Genomic DNA, 6,000 nt, shown 5'->3' with positions numbered 1-6,000 from the left:
GACAACTGGTCGGACCGCTGGCCATTTATACAGCTGTCTTCAACCAGTGGCAGTGCGCGCCCACATACATACTCGCATACTTATCCAAAATGCATACACTTTATTTTTTCTGTATTTCACCGTTATTATCTGCTTTGTGATTTATTTTCAACTACGTTGGTGACTATTGAGCGGGATCCGATAGTGGATCCAAGAGCGGGAGTTTAATAAAAGGCTCATATTATTTATATAATTTACTACATTTCGAATTGAAAAGTGAATTGCATATTCTATCCTTAGGGCGGTTTCAGACTAGCGTATTTTTCTGCGCGTATATCGTCGTTTCGGCATACGCGCTTACACGCGCGCCACATTTCGCGCTTCAAAAAACCGGACTCGCGTACACGGGCTTATTTCAACGTGTTCGCTCCAACAGGTAGTGGTGATTTAGTATCAACATGGATAATACGAGCTTATAAGCGCGTCTACGCTCGTACGAATTGCGCGTATGGAAAACGACGCGCCTATGCGCGCCTACATGCACTTCAAAAAACGAGATCATACGCGCGTATAAAACGCTAGTCTGAAACCGCCCTAAGTTAAAAAATAAACAGTAAATGACCTTTAGGCGAAAAAATTGAATGCTTCTCGCGTTAGGGCGGTTTCAGACTAGCGTTTTATATGCGCGTATAATCTCGTTTTTTGAAGTGCTTGTAGGCGCGCATAGGCGCGTCGTTTTCCATGCGCGCAACTCGTACGAGCGTAGACGCGCTTATAAGCTCGTATTATCCATGTTGATACTAAATCACCACTACCGGTTGGAGCGAACACGCTGGAATAAGCTCGTGTATGCAAGTCCGGTTTTTTGAAGCGCGAAATGTAGCGCGCGTGTAAGGGCGGTTTCAGACTAGCGTTTTATACGCGTGTATAATCTCGTTTTTTGAAGTGCATGTAGGCGAGTATAGGTGCGTCGTTTTCCATACGCGCAACTCGTACGAGCGTAGACGCGCTTATAAGCTGGTATTATCCATGTTGATACTAAATCACCACTACCGGTTCGAGCGAAAACGCCGGAATAAGCCCGTGTACGCGCGTCTGCTTTTTTGAAGCGCGAAAAGTAGCGCGCGTGTAAGCGCGTATGCCGAAACGACCGTATACGCGCAGAAAAAAACGCTAATCTGAAACCGCCCTAAGCGCGTATGCCGAAACGACGATATACGCGCAGAAAAATATGTTAGTCTGAAATCGCCCTATATCGTCGTTTCGGCATACGCGCTTACACGCGCGCTACATTTCGCGCTTCAAAAAACCGGACTCGCGTACACGGGCTTATTTCAGCGTGTTCGCTCCAACCGATAGTGGTGATTTAGTATCAACATGGATAATACGAGCTTATAAGCGCGTCTACGCTCGTACGAGTTGCGCGTATGGAAAACGATGCGCCTATACGCGCCTACATGCACTTCAAAAAACGAGATTATACGCGCGTATAAAACGCTAGTCTGAAACCGCCCTAAGTTAAAAAATAAACAGTAAACAACATTATATAAAATTTAAAATATAGAGTGTATAGAGACCTTTAGGCGAAAAAATTGAATGCTTCTCGCGTTAGGGCGGTTTCAGACTAGCGTTTTATACGCGCGTATAATCTCGATTTTTGAAGTGCTTGTAGACGCGTATAGGCGCGTCGTTTTCCATGCGCGCAACTCGTACGAGCGTAGACGCGCTTATAAGCTCGTATTATCCATGTTGATACTAAATCACCACTACCGGTTGGAGCGAACACGCTGGAATAAGCTCGTGTATGCAAGTCCGGTTTTTTGAAGCGCGAAATGTAGCGCGCGTGTAAGGGCGGTTTCAGACTAGCGTTTTATACGCGTGTATAATCTCGTTTTTTGAAGTGCATGTAGGCGAGTATAGGTGCGTCGTTTTCCATACGCGCAACTCGTACGAGCGTAGACGCGCTTATAAGCTCGTATTATCCATGTTGATACTAAATCACCACTACCGGTTCGAGCGAAAACGCCGGAATAAGCCCGTGTACGCGCGTCTGGTTTTTTGAAGCGCGAAAAGTAGCGCGCGTGTAAGCGCGTATGCCGAAACGACCGTATACGCGCAGAAAAAAACGCTAATCTGAAACCGCCCTAAGCGCGTATGCCGAAACGACGATATACGCGCAGAAAAATATGTTAGTCTGAAATCGCCCTATATCGTCGTTTCGGCATACGCGCTTACACGCGCGCTACATTTCGCGCTTCAAAAAACCGGACTCGCGTACACGGGCTTATTTCAGCGTGTTCGCTCCAACCGATAGTGGTGATTTAGTATCAACATGGATAATACGAGCTTATAAGCGCGTCTACGCTCGTACGAGTTGCGCGTATGGAAAACGATGCGCCTATACGCGCCTACATGCACTTCAAAAAACGAGATTATACGCGCGTATAAAACGCTAGTCTGAAACCGCCCTAAGTTAAAAAATAAACAGTAAACAACATTATATAAAATTTAAAATATAGAGTGTATAGAGACCTTTAGGCGAAAAAATTGAATGCTTCTCGCGTTAGGGCGGTTTCAGACTAGCGTTTTATACGCGCGTATAATCTCGATTTTTGAAGTGCTTGTAGACGCGTATAGGCGCGTCGTTTTCCATGCGCGCAACTCGTACGAGCGTAGACGCGCTTATAAGCTCGTATTATCCATGTTGATACTAAATCACCACTACCGGTTGGAGCGAACACGCTGGAATAAGCTCGTGTATGCAAGTCCGGTTTTTTGAAGCGCGAAATGTAGCGCGCGTGTAAGGGCGGTTTCAGACTAGCGTTTTATACGCGTGTATAATCTCGTTTTTTGAAGTGCATGTAGGCGAGTATAGGTGCGTCGTTTTCCATACGCGCAACTCGTACGAGCGTAGACGCGCTTATAAGCTGGTATTATCCATGTTGATACTAAATCACCACTACCGGTTCGAGCGAAAACGCCGGAATAAGCCCGTGTACGCGCGTCTGGTTTTTTGAAGCGCGAAAAGTAGCGCGCGTGTAAGCGCGTATGCCGAAACGACCGTATACGCGCAGAAAAAAACGCTAGTCTGAAACCGCCCTAAGCGCGTATGCCGAAACGACGATATACGCGCAGAAAAATATGTTAGTCTGAAATCGCCCTATATCGTCGTTTCGGCATACGCGCTTACACGCGCGCTACATTTCGCGCTTCAAAAAACCGGACTCGCGTACACGGGCTTATTTCAGCGTGTTCGCTCCAACCGATAGTGGTGATTCAGTATCAACATGGATAATACGAGCTTATAAGCGCGTCTACGCTCGTACGAGTTGCGCGTATGGAAAACGACGCGCCTATACGCGCCTACATGCACTTCAAAAAACGAGATTATACGCGCGTATAAAACGCTAGTCTGAAACCGCCCTAACGCGAGAAGCATTAAATTTTTTCGCCTAAAGGTCTCTATTTTAAATTTTATATAATGTTAGTTACTGTTTATTTTTTAACTTATTCAAAAAATATAGACGTTTTGGTGATTATATTTTTATACAAAAAGCTTAGTAAATATTTCTCTTAGTAAATGTAAGTGAATATACTAAAATGTCTAATGGGTGATCCAAATATGATGCTATCACTTTATATGTAAAAATGCCAATTTTTTTTCGATTTACCTGCTTACACGATAATGGTGAGTCGATTCCTGGAAAACATCATGTAATACCTTTTAGCAATTGTGGACGTTTACGCTATCTTTTAAGGGAACTAAATAAGGGAAAAACCACAAGTTCCTTTTTTACGGGATATCATATGAAAAGTACATTCAGTCTTAGCTCAACTGTCGTTTGAGACTTCACGACTTGACTTACGTATCTACTTGATGTATTACGTATCTACTTGACTTACGTATCTACAAGGACATGGTCGAATACAGCTATGCAGCGTCAGGAGATTCCTTTTACGGGGAGGCCAGGGATTAAAGTTGCTATTCAGGGAAACGAACCCATAGATTTTTAAAATTTATTATTAGATCAGGAATTTTATAATCTCGTGATTGAAAAAAGCAATTTATATGCAGTAGAAATATTAACTAGATCGAATTGTGAGCATAGCCGTATAGCACGCTGGAAAGATATAACAGTCGACGAATTTGAAATTTGGCTAGGACTTTTGCTACACATGGGGACCATACGATTGAATCGTCAAAGTGATTATTGGAAAAAACATTATTTATTCAACCTCACCACATTCTCCCAATTTATGTCTCGTGATAGATTTTTTTTGATTCAGAGGGCTTTGCATTTTAATAATAATGAAGAAGATGATACTAGCGAAAATAATGAATAAATATATGTAGGTACTGTATAGCGTGCTTTATGCAAGATTCAGGTAGACGCGCCTTCCAAGAAATGTCTAGACTTCCACACTGTCAAAACATTTGTGAGACAGAGCTATTTTATAAAATATCAGCATAGCACGGATTCTAGCTCAGCATTGAAAGTGTTAAGGTAAGATCCCACCAAAATAGTGTGTAGCACATTTGTTTACAAACATTTTGTGCAAAACTACAGCACAACACGTACTAGCTGGTATTGCGTTTAGCCTCTGTCTCTTCTTTCATGGAAGGGACGAACCGAACGCCACCATGAACTCACAAGACAAAGTAAATGAACAGGTAAGTTTTTTTTATTTGTATTTTCAAACCTCTTCTTTGATTACTTAATATTATGCTTTTTACGCAGAGAAATGTAATATTAATAGAATCGCCCTTTGACAACAAATTTCTTGTTTCCATAACTACGCAATTCGTGACGCGTCGCGCACGCTATATTAGCAACTGTCGGCAGAAAATCTTGCTCAGTGAACATGTTCGTGCACAAGTTGTGCAACACTGTGCGCTTACAAAAGTTACACACAGCATTGCCGGTGGAGACAGAGGCTAAACGCGGTACTAGCTAGTACATGTTGTGCTGTAGTTTTGCACAAAATGTTTGTAAAAAAATGTGCTACACACTATTTTGGTGGAATCTTACCTTTAGAGCCGGGCCGCACCGTGCAACTTTGTCGGCCGACTAGTTGCGCGACACGAAAAAATGTATGGAAATGTGTGCGACAAACAAGTTGACGGGTGTGGCATGTCCCATCTACCTGCACGCATTGGTCTGGTCGCCCTCAACCATGTAACTCGCAAGTCGCACGGTGCGGCCCGGCCCTTAGCTAGCAGCATAGCTCGGTCGTTAAGCTTCTGCTTAGCGTCGAGAGGTGCCGGGTTCGATCCCATGAGCTGACCTCGATTTAAAAGTATTTTTCTGAGTACATACATATGTAGTGCTGCTGGTCAGACTTGGATATTTGTGACTCCAGGTCGATCGTTTCCTATCAGAGTTTGCCAATTTTCTCTGATTTCATTGTTGAAACGGTTCCCGTTTAAAAAAATTGGCTAAAAATCTTTCATACCTACTATGTCAACACTATTTGATTAATGTACAATAAAATTGATGTACAATTCATTCATGTCTCGTTAATTTGCCAGTTTTTCAGTGTCTTGTGATTCAACGACTTGTATAAAAATGCTGCATTGTAATTGTAATTTGTAATTGGCCAGGAAGGCGCATTGGGGTTTACCTGTAAGGCCTTGGGGTTTACTTGTAAGGCCTAAGTAATAAATAAATAACGGAATTAGTTGAGGCCGTCACAATAGGCTAACCAAAATCTGTTAAGTATATTTAATTCAGATTATAAATTGATTGAGGCAGATTTTCAAATCAATGTTATCGCTATAAGTAAACAAATATCAATGTGACATCTAAGTTTGGTAAATTAACAGTTAATAGCGAATAGGATCAAGGGTGAGGTAAAAACTACTCAATATCCAATCCAATGATCAATCCCAAACAAAAACTCAAATTCGTGATGTCTCAACCCAGAATAATTGTAACTTACCCCATATAGCATTACAATATTTTGCTATTTTTTTATTTGCGATACTTTTCATGGCGATACCTAACAATCAGCCAATTTTAA

The sequence above is a fragment of the Arctopsyche grandis genome, chromosome 12, assembly GCF_051622035.1.
Source record: "Arctopsyche grandis isolate Sample6627 chromosome 12, ASM5162203v2, whole genome shotgun sequence".
In the NCBI taxonomy this organism is placed as follows: domain Eukaryota; kingdom Metazoa; phylum Arthropoda; class Insecta; order Trichoptera; family Hydropsychidae; genus Arctopsyche; species Arctopsyche grandis.
The sequence above is the reverse complement of the archived record's forward strand: the minus strand, read 5'-3'. Positions refer to the sequence as shown.